Source organism: Schistocerca nitens, chromosome 7 (genome assembly GCF_023898315.1).
Source record: "Schistocerca nitens isolate TAMUIC-IGC-003100 chromosome 7, iqSchNite1.1, whole genome shotgun sequence".
NCBI lineage: Eukaryota > Metazoa > Arthropoda > Insecta > Orthoptera > Acrididae > Schistocerca > Schistocerca nitens.
The window spans coordinates 247964103-247989433 of NC_064620.1; positions in this window are offsets into that span (position 1 = coordinate 247964103).

A 25331-nucleotide genomic window follows, 5' to 3' on the forward strand; every position below is an offset into this window, starting at 1 on the left:
AGTGATTATGGCACCGAATTTCCATTCAGGTGCATTTGGATCCTTCGCCTGTTTGAACATCCTGATTTACATTTTATTTGGGTTCCCTAAATTCCTTTAGGCAAATACTTTTGTTGGTTTCACTGAATAGGCCATGGCAGATTACCTGCCATGTCCAATCCGAGTTTCTGCTCAGTCTCTTGACATGTTAACTATTTATTCATTCTTTATAATGCTGCAATGTTTTAAGTGTTCCATATCATTGTGAAAAAGTCAGAATAAAATTGATCATTTCACATGTACATACATTTGTGTTGGTTACCATTTTTTATTTTAACTTATCTTCCTTTTGTTCCCTGTACTCTTAAGTAATTTGTTAAAAATCCATGAGGTCAAAGACGAGCACTTACTACCATTTTAGGATATATTTTATGTACAAATAAGGTAATCTCTCATGTGGCATGGTAATGTCTTTGTTGAGGTGATATTACTGTCTCATGAACATAGGTGTCCTACATAGAACATACAGAAATTAAATAGCTGTGCAGTAATCTTGTAAGAATATATTTTAATTTTGGGGCAGGATAGGAAACTCATCTCAAGTGATACATGTATCATCTCCTACCTTCTCAAGAAATGTCAAAATTTGTGGCACTACTGTGAGCAGTAACACTTGCTGTCTCATACATAGTATGGAAAGCTATGAAGTGTAGTAGTGTGTATGCAACATGTTAATACTTTCTAGGGATTTTAAACTTATCGAAATGCCTTGAGTATTGGCGGTGATCTAAAAATGGAACATAGTTGAGTATCTTCTCCAAGTATACCCCATCACTAATTCTTGGTAGCATCATGATGAAAAGGTGCCAGTGCTGTATCAGGTCAACTTGAATACAAAGAAACTTATGTAATTTGGTGAGACTTAGCTTTGTGGCATTAGCGAGAGAAAAATGAGTTATCTCAATTTGTACACATCCATTGCAAATAGGCTTTTTTTCATTTAATTAGTTTTTGGCCATTGACTGAAACATTTTACACATAGTTTGGAGCATATCACTTTTATGCGGGAACAGTGTACACTTCATACATAGGTATTGCAATTGAAGCATTTCACGGAGGTATATTTGGCATGAATACAATATGCTTACAACAATAATCACGTCAAATACAAATTTACCTACATTTGGGCCTATTAGCACTTGTGCATACTACATGAACGTTTTTGAATAAAATATGATTTTTTGTTGTCAAAGAGCTCAAGTCAGTTCATTTTCTATTATGTTAAGCAACACTGAAAAACTCTGTTAGGTGCACTCATTGCTACGTTGAGGTTGTTATATGCAAGACTTAGCCCTTCATTTTGAGTGCTCATCTTGTCTTGTTCATGAATTAGTCTTACCTATTCAGACAGTTAACTGTCATGATATTAAACTGCAAAATGATCAAAGCAGGCAGCTGGCATTGACAGATGAAGTGTTTCGGAAGGATTCGTGTTATTGCCTCGTGTGAGACAGAAAAAAAGCAAAACGTGGAATCCACAGGTAAAGCATTCCCCAGGAAAGGAAATTTTGTATTTCCTATAAAATGGCTCAAATGGCTCTGAGCACTATGGGACTCAACTGCTGTGGTCATCAGTCCCCTAGAACTTAGAACTACTTAATCTTAACTAACCTAAGGACATCACACACATCCATGCCCGAGGCAGGATTCGAACCTGCGACCGTAGCAGTCGCACGGTTCCTGACTGCGCGCCTAGAACCGCGAGACCACCGCTTTGTGTTTCCTATAGATGAATATCTTAACAGGGACTGGTAGAGTAACTTAAGTAAAAAATATTATTTCAGTTTTGACAGCACTTTACTGCAACAGACAAGATCAGATTTCTGAAAACTTACTGCAAATTCGTATTACCTACACAATACCATTAATGCATACTCTCACAATCTGGATATACAAAGAAGAATTGTGTAAACCGAGTGAAAAGGTATTGTAATGACATCTGAGACATTAAGCCTTATGAGTTGTTAATCATTCAGCACTGGAATTCTGTATACAATAATGCCAAACATGACAGATACACAACAAAGGCTTGGACATATGCATTAGTCATTCTCCCACCACAAAATCAAAACCCTCACTGTAGATTAGATTAACTTGTTTTTGTCCCAGAGACCCAAAAATGAAATGATTCTCATGGATGTGCAACATGTCAAAGTATAACATAAAGCATTTGAATATAATACTTACCACCATCATCATCTGTCACGAGATTGTCAAAATATGTGAATATATTGCAATAAACTGGAGCTGCTAATATGTACAGTATTAATATACTGCCAGAACAAAACATAGTTATGCATTTTTAATAAATTTATCACACACAGAATACCTGATCTTGACTGTTGTGACCAAGTGCTGTCAAAACTGAAATATGCTGGTAGCAGAATTTTTACTTAAGCTGGTCTAACAGTCCCTGTTAAGATATTCATCTATAAAGTAGAAGTTGCCTATCAAAAAGTCTTTCAAACTCTCAGTAAACCGTGATTTATTTGAAACAAAGTTTTTAATGGTTGCTGGCAGTTTATTGACAATGTGTGTTCTTGAATGTTGAACCCCTTTCTGGTCCAAGGTAAGTGATTTTAGATCTTTATGTAGATAGCTGCTCTTATTCCTAGTATTGATACTATGTATTGTGCTATTGGTTGGAAATACTTGCAACAAATTTCATTAAAGAATAAATATACTATAAAGCAGTGGTTTAATATGAAGTTCCTTGAACAGGTTTCTACATAGTGTTCTTGAATTTATACCACAAACTATTTTTATTAGGCCTACATGCTTTTACATGCTAAATACTTTTGCTCCGTTGATGAGTTACCCCAGAATATGATCCCTTATGACATAACAGAATAAAAGTATGTAAACTTTTTTACATTTGTGTCTCCTACATCTGACACCATTCTCACTGCAAATACAGATTTGTTTAGGAGCTTTAGCAATTCTGTGGTAAGCCCTCCAACTGAATTTATTATCGAGTTATAATCCCAGAAATTTAACACTGTCAATCTTTTCGATCTGCATGTCTTTATATGTTATGGGATTACAGAACCTTACATCACGGGTCAAAGCAGACGGGTGGAATCGGACGCTTCCATTCATCCTACGTTATACACATGCTGCAGCTGGAGAAATCGAGCAGTTTTCCAACTAGCGTACTCACACTTTCAACCATATGACTATCTTGTAGAGGAGTAAACGAATCTTTCACATTACGTATATTTTTGTGTTTTATTACAAGGCAGTACACTTATTCTATTAAGTAAACAACACAAGAAATTAAGCTTCGAATTTAACCTAAAGTATTCAGTTTACATATTTCTTGCCGGCCGCGGTGGTCTCGCGGTTCTAGGCGCGCAGTCCGGAACCGTGCGACTGCTACGGTCGCAGGTTCGAATCCTGCCTCGGGCATGGATGTGTGTGATGTCCTTAGGTTAGTTAGGTTTAAGTAGTTCTAAGTTCTAGGGGACTTATGACCACAGCAGTTGAGTCCCATAGTGCTCAGAGCCATTTGAACCATTTTTACATATTTCTTCAAACTTAAAAACGCACGTTGTTAACATTTTACTTAAACAGCGCTGTGGCGAAGTTCCGCGTACTTTCTGTTGCAGCTGCGAGGATAATATTTCTAATAGCGACCGATAACCTACATACATATAATCTGAAACACTAATAATCGTTCTAACATCAACTAAAATGTACCCGGAGTTAATAAGCTGAGGTTATTACACAATTCATACGACATACCTGCTATTTCACACTACTCGCAGTTATACTGATAACTAAACTGATGGATTCCAACTATGTCGTTATTTAACTGTCGCAGTTATCGGTATTCGCTAGCGAAAAATAACTTGGCAGTTATTAATAACCGTTAACGATAACGGTTATCAAAGAATAACTGGAACTGTGATAACGGTTACTCCAGAATAACCGTTTGGCCCACCTCTACTGTCCAGCGAGTGCCACAAAGTGGAGGTTCCCTGCAGTTTCAGGGTGGCATTATGTGGGGTCGACGTACGCCGCAGGTGGTCATTGAAAGCGCCGTAACGGCTGTACGATACGTAAATACCATCCTCCGAACGATAGTGCAACCATGTCGGCAGCATATTGGTGAGGCATTCGTCTTCGTGGACGACAATTAGAGCCCCCATCTTGCACATCTTGTGAATGACTTCCTCCAAGACAACGACATAGTACGACTAAAGTGGATAGCATGTTCTCTGGGCATAAACCCTATCGAACATGCTTGGAACAGATTGAAAAGGCCTTGATGAACTTGTCGATAGTATGCCACGAAGAATACAGGCATGCATCAGTTAAAGAGGACGTGCTACTGGGTATTAGAGGTACCGATGTGTACAGTAATCTGGACCACCACCTCTGAAGTTCTCGCTGTATGTTGGTACAAAATGCAACGTGTGGTTTTCATGAGCAATAAAAAGGGTGGAAATGATGTTTATGTTGATCTATATTCCAATTTTGTGTACAGGTTCCGGAACTCTAGGAACTGAGGGGATGCAAAACATTTTTTGGTGTGTGTACAAGAACAACTTTCTCGCGTCTCACCACCAAGAAATCTCATTACATCTACATATTTTATTCTCCCCCCTGTTACACACATTTCTCCTATCCTCGTCTGAATCCTTGTCATGTTAGACGACTTCACTCGATTATTTCGTCAGGTATGCCTGTCTCCAGATCATTTCTTTTCGCGTATTCTTTACCTGGTTACAGCACGGTATCTGTCTGTTTAAGGCATGGCTGCTCCATTGGCATCACGACGGCATTCGATGAGCATCAGCAACGTGTTAATGTACTCGTTGTATTCGTACCCATGTTTATTCCAGTTCAGTATCTGTGGCAGTCAAAATCTCGTTTCTCTGTGTATTTTGCACTGCGTTCTATACGGCATTGTAAGGATAAATTCTACAATCTAACCGAATGTGACTTCAGCGTATCGAGGAAGCTTGTCGCTGCATGATACCAGCAACTTCACGTAAAGCGTGCTACATAGAAACGCCCGGACAAAGAGAAAACTGTGATATTCACTTCCCAGAGGTGCACTGTCAGCAATAACTACTCAGCAAATGGATGACTGAATGTATTCTAGGATAGAGAGAGCTCCTTCTAAAACAGTGAACGTTTCTAGCTCCCCAACTAAAATTAATAATAATTTCATTTAAGTTATTTGATGATGATGATGATGATGATGTTTGGTTTGTGGGGCGCTGAACTGCGCGATCATCAGGGTCGGCACACATTCCCAATCTGAACACAGTTTAATGTCGCCACTTGCATGAGTGATGTTGGAATGATGAGGACAACACAAACACCTAGTCCCCAGGTAGAGAAAATTTGGTTTAAAAAGGATTGTGTGTATTCAGTGCAACACGCTAGAAAGTAACTAAATAACCTATGTCCATTGCGGAAACAGTAGGTTTATTACGTTTACCTATCTAATTAAATGTTTCTTTCACTTTTATTTTGTAAGCTACAGAGCAAAACACCTTATATTAAACACATACATTCTCTTAGCACTTCCCTTATATCCTTTGTCGTCGTTTGGAATCTACAAAGGTATTTGCTTGGGACATTATCCATCCATTCGCCAGTTTACATTTCTTGGCCACTTCCATTTGAATTCCGCTATAGTTAGAATTGTTAAGGTGCTTACCAAACGAGACATTGCAAGTATAAAATGAGGTTGTTTTTCGTGGCAATATAACTGAGCTGGAAGAAACAGAGGGGATACAACATGCACACTGGTAATAGTGATAAAATCTTTCTTGAAGGAGAAGGAAAAAACCCCTGGAATAAATGTTTAATTGTTGAGTATTTGTCTGCATAGTCTGGTCAGGAAGAAGCTATTAAAATATGGTGCTACAAAGGAATGCTCAAGATTAGATAGGTAGATAGAATCAGAAATTTCCATAAGTAACATCTCCCTTCCAATAACCTCAAAGTTTTTTAAGTTTTATGCTTCATTTAGGAGAGTCAGAAATACATTGTATCTCATTACAAGTAATTTAAAACTTGTTCCATTTACTTATGTTCTTTGTTGTTGGCGTTTATTGTACTACAGTCCAAAAATACAACACAGTCACCAAAAAGAGGTTATGTTCCTTCATCTTTTTTCTATTTCACAGATCGTAACATACCCCAAGGGCAGCTGAGGATAGTAGTTTCGTGATATACCGGATTCGGTTCCGAATTTTCAAAATAATTATGAAGTACCGTGACTGATGTGCATATTCTTCAGTATACTAACATAAATTGAATTAAAGTCTTATCTCTGAAGGACCTTTAACATTATTTTAGTAAAACATTGGACCAGAAAACTTCTAAACTGTTTCAGGAGACGTTGTAAAACATACTGACTGTTCCGTTCTGCAGAATTATTTCGATTCAGAAAACACCTATCGATGCCGGTAAACGTATTTAAGTTTCTAGGTCGCATTTAAATAATAATGATAATAATATCGCTCGCATAGGTAAACTGTACCTCAACGCTGCTGTGAGCGTTTTGCAGAAGCAGAAGGAAACTATACCTTTGGCCTATTCTTCACGTGACTCGGTAAATGCAGGGAGAATCCTAGTGTTTAATCCTGCATCTGGAACTTATACATCTTTCTTATCACGTGCATCTCGCGGTCACTTCAGGTAATACAGTGGCAAATAAGATTCGCTTGTTCGTCTAGTGAAGAAGCGCTATCGGTGTGTAACTTAGCCTGAATATATACGTAAAATTAAATTCCCCCCAGAACTTCCCTTAATGTGAGGCTGCATGCAGAAGTTTTGGAGAAGATTTGCATTTCAAAGAGCCACTGTTCACCTCCGGTTGCTGACGTTGGACGCAGGAACATTTGAGCAAACGGAAGCGGGAGCAAAGTTATGCTGTGTGGGCGGCACAGGCGCGACTGATGACACCTGCTGGACTCCATTATACGCCTCGCTGAATGCCTCTGTTCGTTCAGGTGACTAACTCCGCCAGAACCCAAGGAACAGATACACTTGTAGTGGATGTTAATGCTTGCTCTGGGGAGTTCTTTTCTTTTGGTTGATGGCAACCAATTCCTGAATCATGATTCACGTATGGTCATGAGTCTAGTGGCGAACTCTTTGTGTCTAGATATTTAAGTTAATCGCCAAGGAAGATCATAGTTCCTCAAAATAGTGTCGTAAGACTATCAGAGCGATGTACAGACCAGTCAAAAGAAATTTCGCAAGCAACAGTGTTCAGACAGGTTAAAGGCACTTTGGACAAAGAGAAATCGATACTGTGGGAGACTCAGCGATCACAAAACGACTTACTTTTACGATATTTATTTGCAGTCAACTTTTTTCCTTATTTGGTCATCGTCAATTCTTAAAATGCAACTCGTCAACGACATAAAGTACTTCGTCAACTGCTTCGTCTGTAAAACTTTATGAGATACGTGAAATCTGGGGTGAGTTCCGTTGTTGCCATAGATACGTGGCCAATATAGATAATTGCAATAAGTATGCTAAGTGGCGAACGTTGACTAAAAGAAATTATTTAAAAAAAAAGCCTTTAACATTATCTCTTCCGTCAGTAACTTGCAAGATATTTCCAAATATCAGTGACACCAGGGAATTTCCGTACACTGCCGAGTCGCATTAAAATGACCATCAGCCAAAACCTGAATAACCATGTTTTGCTGTGAGGACACTTGCGAGACGTGCAGGAGGAGAGTCGGCGAGGTTCTGGAAGGTAGCGACGGAGACTTGGAGCCATGCCGACTCCAGCGCCGTGGCTCGCTGTTGCAGGTTTTTCTGTTGAGGGTCAATGGCACGAACAGCCCGATCAAATTGGTCCAATAGATTCTCGATTATATTTAAAACCGGAGAGCTTTGTGGCCAGGAGTGTACAGTTAACTCAGACAGGTGCTCTTCGAACCACACATGTAGACTGCGAGCTGTTCGACACGTTTCGTTGTCCTGTTGGTAAATGCCATCATGCCTGATGAAAAACCAACTGCATATACGGTGGACATGGTCCCCAACGAAGGTCCTAATTTACTAGATCACTCATTGAATACCATGAAAACTTTCTACAGACTATAACGCACCCTCCTCTGGGCTTGTCCAGTTGGGTTGGTTGGGTTGTTTTGGGGGAGGAGACCAGACAACAAGATCATCGGTCTCATCGGATTAGGGAAGGATGAGGAAGGAAGTCGACCGTGCCCTTTGAAAGGAACCATCCCGGCATGTACACCGAGTGATTTAGGGAAATCACGGAAAACCTAAATCAGGGTGGCCGGATGCGGGATTGAACTGTCGTCCTCCCGAATGCGAGTCCAGTGTGCGAACCACTTCGCCACCTCGCTCGGTGCTGGTCCAGTCTGACGATTGTTACCGGATGTTCGCTTTCAGACGATTCACATCGTACAGGCCAATTGCCATCTGTCATATCGTCCATGAAACGCGATTCATCTGAAAAGACGAACTGTCGCCAATCGGTGGACGTCCAGTTGCGTTACTGGCGTTAAAATTCCAGCCTACGTCACTGATTCACAAGACAACTGCTGCGAAGGCCCATACGCAGCAATTTTCGCTGAATGGTAGTTGAAGAGTCACTGTTGCTAGTACATCGGCTCATCTGACCGGCAATTGCTTAACATCTGCACGTATATTCGCCTGTGCATATCTCCGCAGAGTCGTTCACTCCTGACATCTAGCGGCCTTTTGCCGTGTACCATATACTTTAACCACAGCGGCACACGGACGGTTTACAAACTTAGCCATTTTGGAAATGCTTCCACCCTTGGCCCGAAATCCAATCATAACGCCCTTTGGGCGTCAGATAAATCGCTCCGTTTCCGTTTAACGAAGACAGCACTGTGTTCCGCGACACGACTACAAGAACTGTGCACCATCCCCTGCTAGTGTTGCCAAGTTCCGTCTGTGGTTACTGCACACTGACGTCGAGCTTAAGCAGTGGTCATACACCGTGTACTTGGGCGTAAGCTTGCATATAATCACTTCCGTCTTTGGTTGATGACGAAACAGGAAAGGAAAAAGTCACTCATTAACGCTACAGGATCATACCATGAATCAAAAGTTTGGTCACCGCTCAACATTTCAACGAGATAAGACAAGATACACAGAATTTTGTGGGCAGATTTCATTATCCGGAACTGTAGAACGTTCTGGGAACTCGAACATACTGACACAGTTAGAGATAAAAAGTAGAGACACAGAGACAGACACACACACACAGAGAGAGAGAGAGAGTGAGTCTAATGCTGGATTGGGAAACAACACTGTAAAGAATGCAGTCCTCACTGCACACGGTATCGCGCGATAACGAACTCAGACAACACATTTCCTTTTTCCTCGTTCCACAGATCGTCACACTGCGTATCTCGTTGTAGACAGAAAACAAACTTTCGAACACGGGAAGTACCTTTGGAGATATAGCTGTAACAGTTATTAATACAATCAAGGATGCTTAAGTAGTGCGAAAGCAGCAAAAATAATGGTAAAAAGTAAAACAATTGACGCGAAGAAGTGAAATCAGAAAATATATTCTACCACTGAAACTGTGTGCCAGATCGAGACTCGAACTCGGGACCTTTGCCTTCCGCGGGCGAGTGCTCTACCATCTGAGCTACCCAAACTACCCAAGCACCCGTCCTCACAGCGTTCATTCCACCACTACCTCGTCTCCTACCTTCCAAACTACACAGAAGCTCTTCTGTAGACCTTGCAGCACTAGCACTCCTGGAAGAAAGGATATTGTGGAGACATGGCTCAGCCACAGCCTGAGGGATGTTCCCAGAATGAGATTTTCACTCTGCAGCGGAGTGTGCGCTGATATGAAACTTCCTGGCAGATTAAAACTGTGTGCCGGACTGAGACCTGGGAGCCGAGTTCGGGTTTCAGTCCGGCACACAGTTTTAATCTGCCAGGAAGTTTCATATCAGCGCACACTCCGCTGCAGAGTGAAAATCTCATTCTATTCTACCACTTATACACTGTTGGATGAGAACGTTACGATAACCTGCTTAACTCCGTATTGGTTTATGTTTAGAACGCAGTACAGTAGATATTCTCCAGAGCATGGATTCTACAAGTTCTTGGTCGGTTTTCGGAGGTATGTGGTACCACACGTGCACGTACAGGTCACACAAATTCTGTAAATTGCAGCCGGTGGTTTTGTGGTTGCGAAGCTAGCACTCAATAGCGACCCGGATATATTCCATCGGGTTAAGACCAGGCAAATTTGGTGGTCAAGACATACGCATGAGTCCAGTATCTTAATTCTCAAACTAGTGTTAACTTGTTTCTGGCCTTCTGACACGGGCTGTAATCCATCTGGAAGATGTCACCGCCATCGGAGAAGACATACAGCATGATGTTAACGTAGTCCACAGCTGTCACAGTGCATCGATTACTACCACAGGCCACAAAGAAGTCCAGGTAAACATTTTACATAGGATAATGACGTCCATCGGCCTACGTTCTTTGCGTCCTGCATGTCCCGAGAAGCCGCCCAGCTGGATGACGGCGTACCCGTATTCGTCAGTCAACCTGGTGTAACAAGTAAGATGATTCACCGGACAAGGCGACACGTTTCCATTGATTCATCGTCCAATCTGAATGCTCCGTGTGTCCTGTAAACGTAATCGACTTTGCCGTTGGGTCAACATGGGCGCAAGCAGGCGTCGTCTGCTGCGGAGTCCCTTAGTGACAAGGGAACCTCCCCATCGCACCCCCCTCAGATTTAGTTATAACTTGGCACAGTGGATAGGCCTTGATAAACTGAACACAGATCAATTGAGAATACAGGAAGAAGTTGTGTGGAACTGTGAAAAAATAAGCAAAATATACAAACTGAGTAGTCCATGGGCTACATAGGCAACATCAAGGAGAACGTGAGCTCAGGAGCGCCGTGGTCCCCTGGTAGCGTCAGCAGCTGCAGAAGGAGAGGTCCTTGGTTCAAGTATTCCCACGAGCGAAAATTTTACTTTGTTTATTTTTGCATAGTTATTATCTGTCCGTTCGTTCATTGACGTCTCTGTTCACTGTAATAAGTTTAGTGTCTGTGTTTTGCGACCGCATCGCAAAACCGTGCGATTAGTAGACGAAAGGACGTGCCTCTCCAAGCGGAACCGAAAACATGTGATCGCAAGGTCATAGGTCAACCGATTCCTCCACAGGAAAACACATCTGATATATTCTATACGACACTAGTGACGGCATGTGCGTCACATGACAGGAATATGTTGTCGACCCACCTAACTTGTACACTTGGGAAATGGGTAAAAAGATTCTTCTACCTTGCCCGATTTATGTTTTCTTGTGGATGTGATAATCACTCCCAAAAAAGTGATGAAAACGTAAGAGTTTGTCACATAAACTGAAAATAAAAAATCAAAGTTTTTACTCGATGGAAGACTTGATCCAAGGACCTTTCGTTCCGCAGCTGCTCACGTTACCACGAGACCACGGCGCTCCGGCGTTCCCAGTGTCCTTGATGTTGCCTACCTTCCCATGAACTACTCAGTTTGTATATTTTGCTTATTTTTTCACAGTTACACACAACTTCTTCCTGTTTTCTCAATTGATCTGTGTTCAGTTTTTCAAGGCCTATCCACTGTGCCAACTTATAACTAAATCTGAAGGGGGTGCGATGGGGAGGTTCCCTTGTGAGCTGTGTACACAGATTACTGTGCTCCGGAACACTTACACCTGCATAACGGTTATCACCTGTTGTCAGATCTGCTCATAACACCTTGCAGAGCGAGTAAGCCTCAACCTTCCAAGTTTCATGACGAAGATTTAACGTCGAACATCTTGCAGCATACACATGATTTCATAATCCTTCAAACATTTTCCATAGACACTTACGACTCTAGAACGGCAACAGCCGTTTTCGAGCTGTTCCTTCCGAGGCACTGGATCATAACAATCAGCTTTTTGTCAATGTTGCCAATGTTAGTGGAATTTATCATTAGCGGTCAGTATACTCGCTAGGATTGTACGTACATACGCCTCAGACCCGCTCATGTACTTTACTTCAACCGTCCTCTGACAGGAGGTGACAATCCATGTGGACGATGTGCTGGTTGTATCAGAGCGTGGAATTCCACGTTCCACCAAATTTTTTAGCCTGTCAGAGCTTTGTTTCGTGGAGAGGAACGTGGCCAATGAGATGCGACGTCGTTATTACATCACAAGCCGCTATGTTGTATGTAGTTAAATGTCTTATTTGTTGGGTTTTCTTTATCACAGAGTGTGATTATCTGAAAAATTCGAAGTAATTTATTATGGATAATTCATTTTTTGCAATTCTTGCTTCAAAGACCAAATGTCTCTACAGTGTCCAGAAAACGTGACTGCCAGTGGAAGACAAAAAGTAAACACAAGTTACAAACTGGAAGTTCTAGTAGTGCTATACTTTCTGTAAAATTTGTTTACCTTCCTCTGGTTTTATTGACTGCCTCATGTTTGTATTTTTCCGGTTTGCGAAACTTCGAAAAAAAATTGCTCTTTCTTCCAAGTGAAATTATGATACGAATTTCGATCTTGAAATCTTTGTGATCAAGCAAGTCACTTCAGAGTGATGGTAATCAATGCAACATGGAGAATGCGGATATTAGGCATACGGGAATTGAAACTAGAAACTGTAACTACACGCATCAAAAAAGTTTTGCATCACCTCGGTTAGGAGAGTTCCGGAACATTAGGAGAAAATTGGAGTAGATATCAACTTAAACATCATAATTTCGCCCTTTTATTGCTCATGAAAACCACACATTGTATGTTGTACCACCACACAGCGAGAACATCAGAGGTGGTGGTTCAGACTGCTGTACATACCGGTACCTCTAATACCCAGTAGCACGTTCTCTTGCATTGATGCATGCCTGTATTCGTTGTTGCATACTATCCACAAATTCATCAAGGAAATGTTGGTCAAAATTGTCCCACTCCTCAACGGCAATGCGGGGTAGATCACTCAGAGTGGTTGGTAGGTCATGTTGTCCTTAAACAGCACTTTTCAATCTATCCCAGGCATGTTCTATAGGGTTCATGTTTGGAGAACATGCTGGCCACTCTAGTCAAGCGATGTCGTTATCCTGAAGGAAGTTTTTCACAAGATATGACGATGAGGCCTCGAATTGTCGTCCATGAAGACGAATTCCTTGCCAATATGCTGCCGATATGGTTGCACCATCGGTCGCAGTTGGGGCGCCTTCCATGGCCACGACTAGCGCACGTCGGCCCCACATAATGCCACAGCAAAACAGCAGGGAATCTCCACCTTGATGCACTTGCTGGACGGTGTGTCTAAGGCGTTCAACCTGACCGAGTGTCCTCCAAACACGTCTCCCACGATTGTCTGGTTGAACGCGTATGCGACACTCTTCGGTAAAGTGAACGTGATGCCAATCCTGAGTTGGGCCCATCTGTATCGCGCTGCATGGTGTCGTGGTTGCAAAGATGGACGTCGCTATGGACGTCGCTAGTGAAGTTGTGCATCATGTAGCGTATTGCGCACAGTTTGAATGGTGACACGCCGCCCTGTGGCTGTACGAAAAGCGTTATTCAACATGGTGGCGTTGCTGTCAGGGTTCCTCCGAGCCACAAGCCGTAGGTAGCGGTCATCCACTGCAGTAGTAGCCCTTGGGAGGCCAGAGAGAGGCATTTCATCGACAGTTGCTGTCTCTCTGTATCTTCTCCATGTCCGAACAACATCCTTTTGCTTCACTTCGAGACGCCTGGACACTTCCATTGTTGAGAGCCCTTCCTGGCACAAGGTAACAATGCGGACGCGATCTGACAGCGGTACTGACCGTCTAGGCATGGCTGAACTATAGACAACAGGAGCCGTGTACCTCCTTCCTGGTGGAATGACGAACTGATCGGCTGTCGGACCCCCTCCGTCTAATAGGTGCTGTTCACGCATAGTTGTTTACCTCTTTGGGCGGGTTTAGTGACATCTCTGAACAGTCAACTGGACTGTGTTTGGGATACAATATCCACAGTGAACGTCTGTCTTCAGGAGTTCTGAAACCGTGCTTATGCAAAGCTTTTTTGATGTATGTATATTCATTTTAAAACCGAAAATGAGAAGAATATTCAGTTGAGTTAATGAGTAACTTCTACTACTATTATCTCAGGTCGTGGTGCAGCGCTATGTAGTGTTTCTCTACCAACAGTTCGCCGTTCAAGCCATGGACGGGACGAGAATCCTCTTTGCAATTTTCTGCGCTCTTCTTCGACAATCGCTGAGTTAACGCAGACATTTTCAGTGCGTCCGTTTTCATATAGAAACTGTGTGATTTACGCGCCATGTGCAGCAGAGAACTGCCGCTGGAGAGCCCTAAGGTTGCAAATCACGATGAGGAGCGTATTCCGAGTACACATTAAGCTTTTAACCTGCCCATGCTTGCTCGTTAGCGAGGCCGGAAAGTTGCCGTACATTATCAGCAGAAGGGGCAGGCTGTCTTACTCCCGTCCAAGCCGAGATATGCTCAAGCCAAACAGGCTAAAGGGATCTCCCTTGCCTGCCCGTCTTCCCGCTGCTCTACGCTACGTAGCAGTTTATTCGGCATGCTTTCATTGTAGTATTATAGGCAGAGCGCAGAAGTTGATATAAAGCCTCTTTGTACCACAGGACGTGGCTCAATTAAATATATATTAATTTTAGGACATTGTAGGACCTCAAATGGTGAATTTATTTGTCACATTTTTCCTTTCCGGCGTATGTTGGGCTTATTTATTAATTTCGATATGAACGGTTTTCTCTGAACTTCACTCTCTTTCGACTAGATCTAGTTATTCTCAGTTCGAACCGCCATCAGGCCACCTATAATACATGTTTTCTGCAGTAAGCAGAACCATCTGCGAAAGTCGAGTCCTTTGAACCTGAGAAGCGGAATATGTCTGTTTTAATGCAAGGCCAACTACGAGTATTTTAATGTAAGGCCAAATATGACCCCAGTTACACCAATTTTAATTACTTTTTCCTGGATGTGTATTGCACATCCGCAGAATTCATTCTAAGTGTCGAACATAGTTCATTCGAAATTCCCCAAACGCATTTCAGCGAACACCAAGTTTGTTTGTCATTTAATATTAGCCAAAAATGTACTGAAAGGAGAAGCTTTTCTCTCATACTAAGCTTTCTTTGCCCTACATTGCGTGCTGCCAGACGGTGATTTTTAATATCTACTGAGTCAATTTTTTTCCTATTTCAGTCAATGTTTGCCCTAAATTTAGAAACCCTATGTAGTGATATCTGGCCTCAAGCCCTTAGCATACATTTCCATACACTCATCAGCCACTTCCAAAATATCATAAAATGAGGATACCGTTGCTCAAATTTACAAACATATCGTAATGTACTCGACATTTCCGAATAGGTAGTTAGTGACTTTTTTACACAATTTGCATTATTAGAACTACATAGTTTTTTGAAACTGCCTCATAAACTCACGAAAAATTATCCCCTGCTGCAACTGGGCTCTTTTTCGTGACTAGTACACATTCTCAAATTTTTGATGTCTCCTCAATTTACTTTAAATTTGTCTTTTTTTTTCGTTTAGCGGCTCACATCGTTATGATAAATGACTTTCAGTGAAACTACCAACACATGCACACACCTGGCTGTTCTGTAATCACGCTGGATTGATAGCGTAACCTGTGGGAGACGCAGCAGGCTGAACGGGTCACGTGAAGCTTGCCAGGCTTAATGAAACCCAAACTGGTGTGCTTTAACCACAGTGCTTCAAGAGAAATGCACTCCTGTGTCTCCGTACGGCAGGTAGCGTTGCTGTAGTGGTTGCGGTGGAGATAGGGGCAAGCAAAAAGGAAGCAGATTTTGTACATCTCTGGTGAAGATGTCTTTACCGTGACATGGCACGCAACGCAAATAGTCGGCATTCATCCAAGCATTGGGCAGCGATTACAACTTTTTGTCTGTGTATTCTGCTGCTAAAAGGAGTGTGCTTTTTTTTTTTTTTGCCGGAATCTTATTGTGCGCACATGACCATTCTCAGTAAAGTCTTATTTACACTTATTTCTAACCACATGCCAATGATTTTTGATAACAACATTCTTGCAATTATCCACTTAAATGGCCGTGTAATTCAGCATATAAATGTGGATGTTGTGCAATTGCCTTTGACGATTTGCATTATGGCAACATATACAACATGAATTTTTTTCAATATCTGCTATCTGCAAAGCACCAAATGCAAAAGAAAAATTTAAGATGTACACGTCCCCTCGACGGCGGGGTCATTAGATTCGACACAAAAATTGGGTCTGAGGGAGCAAACTGGCTGCTTCCTAACCGAAAGAAACCACCCCATCATAGACCTGAAGCTGTTTAGATAAACCACAGGGAGCCTAACTCTGAGATGGGGAACTGAACCGCTACCCTCCAGAATGCCAGTCCATTGCCTTAACCTCTACTACGGCATTTTGCTCCACCATTATTACGCTTTTACGTCAACCAAGGCATTATACATCATCAAACTACCGATGTTGTGAAAGTAAGCCATTACGAAGTGCTGCTTCTTTAAAAAAAAAATAATAATTTAAATTCCAATGTACATCCTTCTATGCGTATCTCCATATTAATGGGCTTTAATTACACTACCGTCTCATGTAAGCTGGGCTTCTTACTGTCTTCATTCGTTCAAGCAGGATTTCTTAATGTCCTACGTTCTTCATGCCGATATTCTAATAATGGTGAAAGTAATTAAAAAAAGAACACTTGCAGCGATCTCAAATTAAATACATGTGCAATGAAAAATTCACTACAATGACGTACTTAAGTGCTGAACTGAATAATCAATACTCACTTCAGTTGATAACAGCATTTCGTAAGTACTTTTAACGGAGAACTCACTTTACTGAAATTTTGAAATGCCACTCCATTTAAAACATTAACATATGTGCTTTCGATAATGCGTCTATTGTATAAATACAAGAAATTGTCAACTTGTTCATGATTATATAATAAGGTTGATTTCGTGTATTACAGATAATTAACTGTAAATGATGATGGCATGGAACAACAATGTCAGCTTAACCCACACTCATAAGAGAAAATTCAAAACATGTATTTATTTGTTTGTAATCAGCACGGATTTTATAAAACAAGACTTACAATGCAAACACTATATTTGCAAAAGATTTTAAATAAATAAATGACAATCTTAATGTTGTATTTCGTTAACGAACTAGTTGAACTTCAATTCCTGACCGTCTGTCCTGAGATTCTAATAGATGTATTGTACTATCTATATGTTCTTCTTGTAAACTAGCCAAGTATACAGTTTCTCACTGTAGTTGACCATGGCTGTTTGTATTATCATCATCAATACTTCGTTCACTAAAGCAAGATATTTTAATATTAAATCAAAAATTCGCAATGTTTTACTCACTAAACATTTGTTTTGCAGCAGTGTCTGCAGAAAATTCTATTTAAGTCTCTTGTAGTTAATCGCGCAGATGTTGTGCCACTAACTAGTAATTTGAGTTTAACTCTGGCGTTTCGCAAACACAGGCATTTTCTGAAATTACATGAGGAATAGTATTTTATACTGAACAAGCGCCCATCAGTTACTGTATCTCTGACTTATTTTTCTTATCTTTAGCTTCTCCTTCACTTCGAATACGGCACATTTCTAGTTGTAGATGTCAATTTTCAATGTTTAAATGTAGTCATTGATCCACTAAGAAGGGGGCCGTGGAAATGTATTTTTTCTTCGATAAGAAAGGTTGTCATGCCTTATCTCAACCAAAGGAAACACACTTGTACGTTTCACGTATTTTTATAGGTAACAACATCCCAGCACCGTGCTCTGGTCCTGTCGGGCCATTCAGTACTGATCGGGCGCAGCGCCATCCTCTGCCAATTGCATCATCCGAATGCGGTATAAAGTACGTGTGGTCAGCCCCCACTTTCGCAGCCACTGTCAGCTTAGCTTCCTGTAACCTGGAGACGCTGCTTCACAGTCAAGTAGCCCCTCAGTTGGCATCACGAGACTCAGCGTACCCCGTTCCCGTCCTGCCATCCTGGTGAACCCTTGATGTCTCAGAATGTGTTCTGTCAACCGATCCCTTCTTTTGGTCAAATTCTGCCACATATTACTTGTCTCCAAATTCTAAGCAGCACTTCCTCATTAGCTACGTAACTTACCATCTAATCTTTATCGTTCCTCTGTACATCACAATTCAAAAGCTTCTATTCTCTTCTTTTCTAAACTGTTTATCGTTCATGTTTCTATACATGGCTACACAGACAAATAACTTCAGAGAAACTCCCTAACGCTTAAGTCTATACTCGATGTTAACAAATTTCTCTTCTTCAGAAATACCTTTCTTGCTATTGACGCTCTACATTTTACATCCTCCCTAGTTTGGCCATCGCCAGTTATTTTGCTGCTCAAATAGCAAAACTCATCGACCACTTTAAGTGTCTCATTTCCTAGTATAATTCCCCTACGCATCAACTGATTTAATTCGCCTACATTTCATTATCCCCATTTTGAATTTGTTGATGTTCATATCATATCCTCCTGTCAAGGCAATGTTCCTACCGTTCAACAGCTCTTCCAAGTTCTTCACTGTCTCTGGCAGAATTACGAAGTCATCGGCGAAGTTCAAAGATTTTATGTCTCTTCCCTGAACTTTAATTTCAACACCATATTTTTCTTGGCTTTTCTTTATTGCTTGTTCAATGTACAGACTGAACAACGTCGGGGATAGGCTACATCTCTGCCTCAGGCCCCTCTCAACCACTTCTTCGTTTTCATGCCCTTCGACTCTTATAACAGCCGTCCGATTTCTGTACAAGTTGTAAATAGCCTTTTGCTCTGTGTATTTTGTTCCTGCTACTTTCAGGATTTCGAAGAGAGTGTGGTGTCACCGCCAGACACCACACTTGCTAGGTGGTAGCTTAAATCGGCCGCGGTCCATTAGTACATGTCGGACCCGCGTGTCGCCACTGTCAGGATCGCAGACCGAGCGCCACCACAAGGCAGGTCTCGAGAGACGGACTAGCACTCGCCCCAGTTGTACGACGACGTTGCTAGCGACTACACTGACGAAGCCTTTCTCTCATTTGCCGAGAGACAGTTAGAATAGCCTTCAGCTAAGTTAATGGCTACGACCTAGCAAGGCGCCATTTGTACCATTGCATGTATCTCAAGATAGTCTCACTTGTATCATCAAGAATGCTGTATACCAAAGGACGATATAAAAGTTAAGTGTTCTAGTAGCTACGTTCTTTTCTTTATCACATTCATTACGAATCCTGTTCCAGACTTCGCGCCAGTCGGCGTGTGTGTACGTGTGCCCTTTCGGCTACCCGTCACTGTGGACTGGCTGCCTTGTCAGTCCACTACAGAGAGTATCCCAGTCAACATTACCAAACGTTTTCTCTAAGTCTACAAATGCTATAAACAAGGGTATGCCTTTCCTTCACCTGCCTTCTAAGGTAAGACGTAGGGACAGTATTGACTCGAGTATTCCAACATTTCTCTGGAATCCAAACTGATCTTCCCCTAGGTCGGCCTCTAACAATTTTTTCATTCTTCTGTAAGGGATTCGTGTTAGTATTTGGCAGCCATGACTTATTAAACTGATAGTTTGGTCATTTTCATACCTGTCAGCAACATCTTTCGGTGGAGCGTACATTCTCCTTAAAGTCTGACGGTATTTCGCCTGTCTCATACATCTTGCACACCCGATGGAAGAGTTTTGGCATGCGTGTTTCTCCCAGGGATATCAGCTTTGGACGAAATATGATCTACTCCCTGGGCTTCATATCTACTTCGATCCTTCTCGCAGTATCATATTTCCGATCTCATCTTTTTGTCTACATCCACTTCCCTTTCTATAACGTTGCCTTCCCTTGTAAAGAACCTCTCTATACTCCTTCCCCTTTTCAGATTTCCCTTCTTTGCCTAGGACTGGTTTTCCATCTGAGGTTTTGATATTCACACACATGCTTCTCTTTTCCCCAAAGGCCTCTTTAATCTTCCTGTATGCGGTTTCTGTCTTTCACTTAGTGACATATGCTCTAAATCCTTACATTTGTCCTCTAGCCATTCCTGCTTAGCCATTTTGCACTTCTGTCAAACTCAATTTTTAAACTTTTGTATTCCCTATCGTTCGCTTCTTTTGCTACATTTTTATATTTTCTCCTTTAACCAATTAAATTCAATATCTTTTGTGTTATCAACAGATTTCTAGTACGTCTTGTTCTTTACCTATTTGATCCTCTACTGCACTCACTATTTCATCTCTTTAGGCTACCGATTCGTCTTCTACCGTATTCATTTCTCCCTCTCTAATCAACCGGTGTGTATTGCTCTCTCTGAAACTCTCTCTTCATGTAATATTAATTTTATGAACAAGCCTGCAAAAATATTTTCCATTTTGATAAATTCGTTTACTGCTTTCCTATCCCTCTTTGCGTCAAGTAAACGAAGTACTTTCACGACCTCTAATTTGGTGAGCCCTTTTGCAGACACGGCAACAGAAATATAGACTTTTATCATACTGGAATGGCTTAAGATAGATGTAGCCTCTTTCAGATAGTAACGTTAGCAGCCACACGTTGAAACAAACCAGTTGCATAAATTTACTCAAAAACTTGTTAGTCAAAACTGAGCTTAACAGGAATTTATTCCTGGCTACAATTTTAACCCTTTTATAAAGTCCATACCCATCCTTAAGGGTCCGTGGGCCTTAACAGTTAAGTTCCTCTACTTGAAAATGGGTGTGGCATAGAGGTAATTACGCCAGGTAGAAAGGAAACTTGTTACAAATGATCGACAATTTGTACAATCTGCAAAGAATACAAGAATTCTGTTTAATAAGAGCGAAAAGTGTAAAATGGTACTAGATGCTCGAAATTCTGAAGAAAATAGGGATAAGCTGTATGGGGAGTCGCGTAATATACAACTTGCACAATATCCAAGAGGGAATAATATGAGCGGAAAAGGAAGAACCAAGCGCTCACATCAAAAAGGGTGTAATATAGGTAATTAATCTTTCGCTCCTACTGTTCAATTTATACACCGAATAAGGAATGATGGAAATAAAAGAAAGGTTCAAGAGTGAATTTAAAATTCAAGGTGAAAGGATATCAGTGGTAATATTAGCTGATTACATGTCTATCGTCAGTGAAATTGAAGAAGGATTTTTTGAATGGAATGAAGTCTAATGAGTACAGAATAGAGACTGAGAGTAAATCGAACAAAGACGAAAATAATGAGAAGCAGTAAAAATGGGAAGAATGAGATAATTAACATCAAATTTGGGGGTCACAAAACAGACGAAGTTACGGAATTCTGCTATATAGACAGCAAAATAACCCATGGTGGACGGAGGAAAGAGGGCATAAAAAGAAGATTTGGACTGGCTAAGAGGCATTCCTTGGCAGGAGAAGTCCATTAGTATCAAACATCCAGGAAATAATTGAGGACGGAGTTTGCAAATGCTATTCTGAGGTGAAAACGTTGGCACAGGAGAAGAATTTGTGGCGGAAAAAAGAGCTAGAACTGAACTCAACCATACAGCTTTTAATGATATTCCCACTAATACTGACGGTTTTCACAAGAACAACTTAGTAATAATCGAAGTACAGTCTTCATACTAAAATTTGAAAATGTATCGATTTTAAGTGGACTGTACTAGTAAAGTTTGTTGGTCGATGGAACTACATCCTTTAAAAAAACCTTACAAACGAGACACATCTATCAATAAAGTGTATTTGTTTATCAGTTCGTCGAGAAAAAGAGGCTCCTGTCTGTACTCTTACATGAAACAAAATGATATTTATAGTCTCTTTTTTGTATATCATTACTAATGAGATTTCTAATTATTACTCAGAATAATAATTACACATTCATTCTACTTTAGACCATTCACGGCAGATTTGTGCTAAAAGTGCTTTAGTTCTCTATACCTTATTCGATGTGCAGTATACAAATGTGTGTCGAAAGCTGATTCGGTTTGCTGATTTCAAATGTAATATCTACGTTTGTGATATTGCGCACTACCCCTCTCACACTCTTTGTGTGTGTGTATGTATGTATGTGTGTGTGTGTGTGTGTGTGTGTGTGTGTGTGTTTGTTTGAGAGAGAAAGAGAGAGAGAGAGAGAGAGAGCGAGGTGTGTGAGATAGAATGAAAAGAGTTAATTAAATTTTTCAGAACGACCACTGAAGTTGATTTTCAGATTAAAAAGCAAAATGCGTGAAGTTTAACAATATCTGCTCTCCGACGGACAAAATACAGTTCTGTGTTATTATTATTATCGTTGATAGTAATATTTGGAACCGCAGTAAACTAGGTCTTCCATATGATGGTAATCCATTAATGCTATTCATTTAGTGAACTGTCGCGATATTCTGGCCCTCACCTGTGCAATACGTACACGAAATCGGTGCGCTGCATCAATCAGATTAACGTTCGAAGCTAAGTTGGAAAAAGACAAAATATTATCAGAAACAGCTAAAAAATGAACTCCCGTCGACAATTGGTCATCGAAATAAAGAAAAGCATTAACAAAGTCCATATTTTAAACAAAATCGAGGACTGTTGGAAGAAATTTAAAAACTGCCTCTGTGAAACTGACCTGTAATACTGACATAATGAGATTTTAGCTTTCACTACTATTTGAGCAATTTTGTGGACATATTGTGGGAGAAAGTGCGTTATTTTATGCCTGTAACGTTTTTGTATTTTTAGACGAAAATACGTACGCCTAAGTAAGGAACAAGAAAAAATGTGCAGTAAATAGGGGATTTAAAATGTATACCTCAAGAGTTACGAACACTTGTTCATCATTGATAGAGTGAAGCAAATCTGATCTACTATACATATGCTCCTAGCATTTTTATCGACAATCTCCGAAATTATTGTAGTAAACTCAGTCACTTAAGCAGACGATCAGAAATAGTAATTCACAGCTACTGGCGTAATTTAAATATAACGTTTGGAGGAATTGGACAGTATATAGTTGTGCCTATTTTACTGTGATGGTCCGAATCTGAAAGATGTGATTACAAAAACATGTATCATTTTCGAAGTTTATCATAAACGCCAACTCGTTTGCAGATCTAAACGCGTAAACGAGTCGGCACGCCATGGAACGCAAAAGTCGTTATATGCCCCATACCTGCGATTATCCGGCTTTCGGTAATGATATAACCTTGTTTGGAAATGTCACTCCGCTGGCAGAAATCAAATCCCGCCCCGCATCAGAACTGGTTATCGGGTCGGATATCATTAAAACACGCGAACCGATGAGCCACATCGAGGAATTATGAAGTAACTAAAACGCACAGTCTGCCTCTGTTGAATTGCAGCCGTAAAAAAGATACAATGCTCACAGTCGGAGTATCTAAATCGGTTGAACACATTAATACTATCGCATGGATCATATATTATTCAATTAAGTTTTTTGGAGGAAATTTTAAGACATCTATCACAATTTTAAGCATGTATTTGGAGCTTATTACGTCCTATAAATCCGTTGAAACAGCGTCCAATGTCTTCCCAAGAGGCTGAAAAGACTACGTCAGTTCTCTGAAAATTATTCGTAGGGAGGGACAACCTTGGAACAGTTTTAATATTTTAGCCTCCAACCAGTTCCGTAGTACAAGTTTAATATATTTTCTTATTTAGTTTTGAAATGACAGCAACCGCTTTATGTGAGCTTCAATCTTTTACTGAAATAAAAAAAAAAGTGCTGTATGGAAGTAAAAGTTTCCGATGTGAAAAGCTGTTAAAATGTGCAACGTGGCCATGTACCTAGGAATAAATGTTGCATTCAAATTTAAAAGGTTTGCAGTCGAAAATTCTTGTCAGCACTGCATTTAATAGTCTGTGTGTTACACTATTATTCTACTACATACAAAAAATGGTAAGTGAAATCATATTAAGCAGTATTATCGAAAACCAGTTGCAGGTTAATAATATTTTGAGATCGTAGCTATTGACGGCTAGCACAAATCTCGATATATTTAAGAGATAGAAGAAACTCACTTCATTTGTAAATATTACGTGTTCCTTGTTAAAGGGACCTGCTTCAAGGTACACGGTTGACGATATGACGTTATGTAACTAGTTTAAAAAACATACAACATTTTACTCACTATAAGCTTCTGCGACTGAAGGATTAAAAATATTTTCAAAATACGTTTAAAATGTTATACACCGATTTCATACATGAAACTCGTAATATTTACAAACGCTGCACAGAACATAGCCCTGTGTCTCACAACAGCAAAAACAGTAGAAAATGGAAGAAACTGCCTCTGGCAGTCTCAGCTGCGCGTTACTTTAAGTGATCCTTAAAATCCATTATGAGGGAAGATTGTTTCACATTAGAGGATAGTGTACCTAGAAACGCGTCATGTTTTCTGATCAGAGTGATCGATTACTAGACAATTGAAGACACATTAGTGCCCCTAGCGACGACAAAGCATTCCGTCTATTAAAGACATATTCATAGTGACAATTGTTTTAAATTTTCTTTTTGCGTAATTTATGGGACAGCATCATTTAGGGTCCCAAGCCGGTCCCAGCGGTAGTAAAATATCAGAGAAACAAGTGATCGTAAGATAAATGAAAATAGAGAAAAAACTCGTGAATAAAATCACCTAAGTTAATCACTCCATAACCGGCATAAAAAGAGAAAATAAACCAATTTTACCAGCATACAAACTATGTACCTGAAGTTACATTTGTAAAAATGATTTGCACATCACACGACGTTTCATTCTACTTTTTAATCGTTAGGAAGCCTGTTGCAAACTACTTTTGTCTTATTTTTCTGTAGGGTTTTTTAATTAAACGTAGAATTATGATTAAACCTTCGTTGTTACACACAGCTTACGTTACAATGAAAATAATTGGACACAATACATAAAACAATTCTCAGTAATTCGTCAACCAGCAAAACACGGGCAAGGTGTGTCTGTAAAGCAAGAAAGAAACTAGCAACAGAAAAAAATTAAAGACATGCCTAATAAATTAACAGCCCAAACGTGCTAGTATAATTTTTTTAAGTACTTGGATTTATTTTTTTCGCTTCGTTTTCTTGAAATTCATTACTTTCTGTTCTTATTATGATAAGCACTTTCCTTATCAGATAATAATTTTGTACCAAGTCTACTGTTTCGCATATTTTTATACTTCAAAGAATTTCCAACGTCCGAATAATTTTATTGAATCTAATTATTTCATACTCAAAGATACCTGTGTCGAAGGTTTTGGGGTTTTCGTGTCTGTT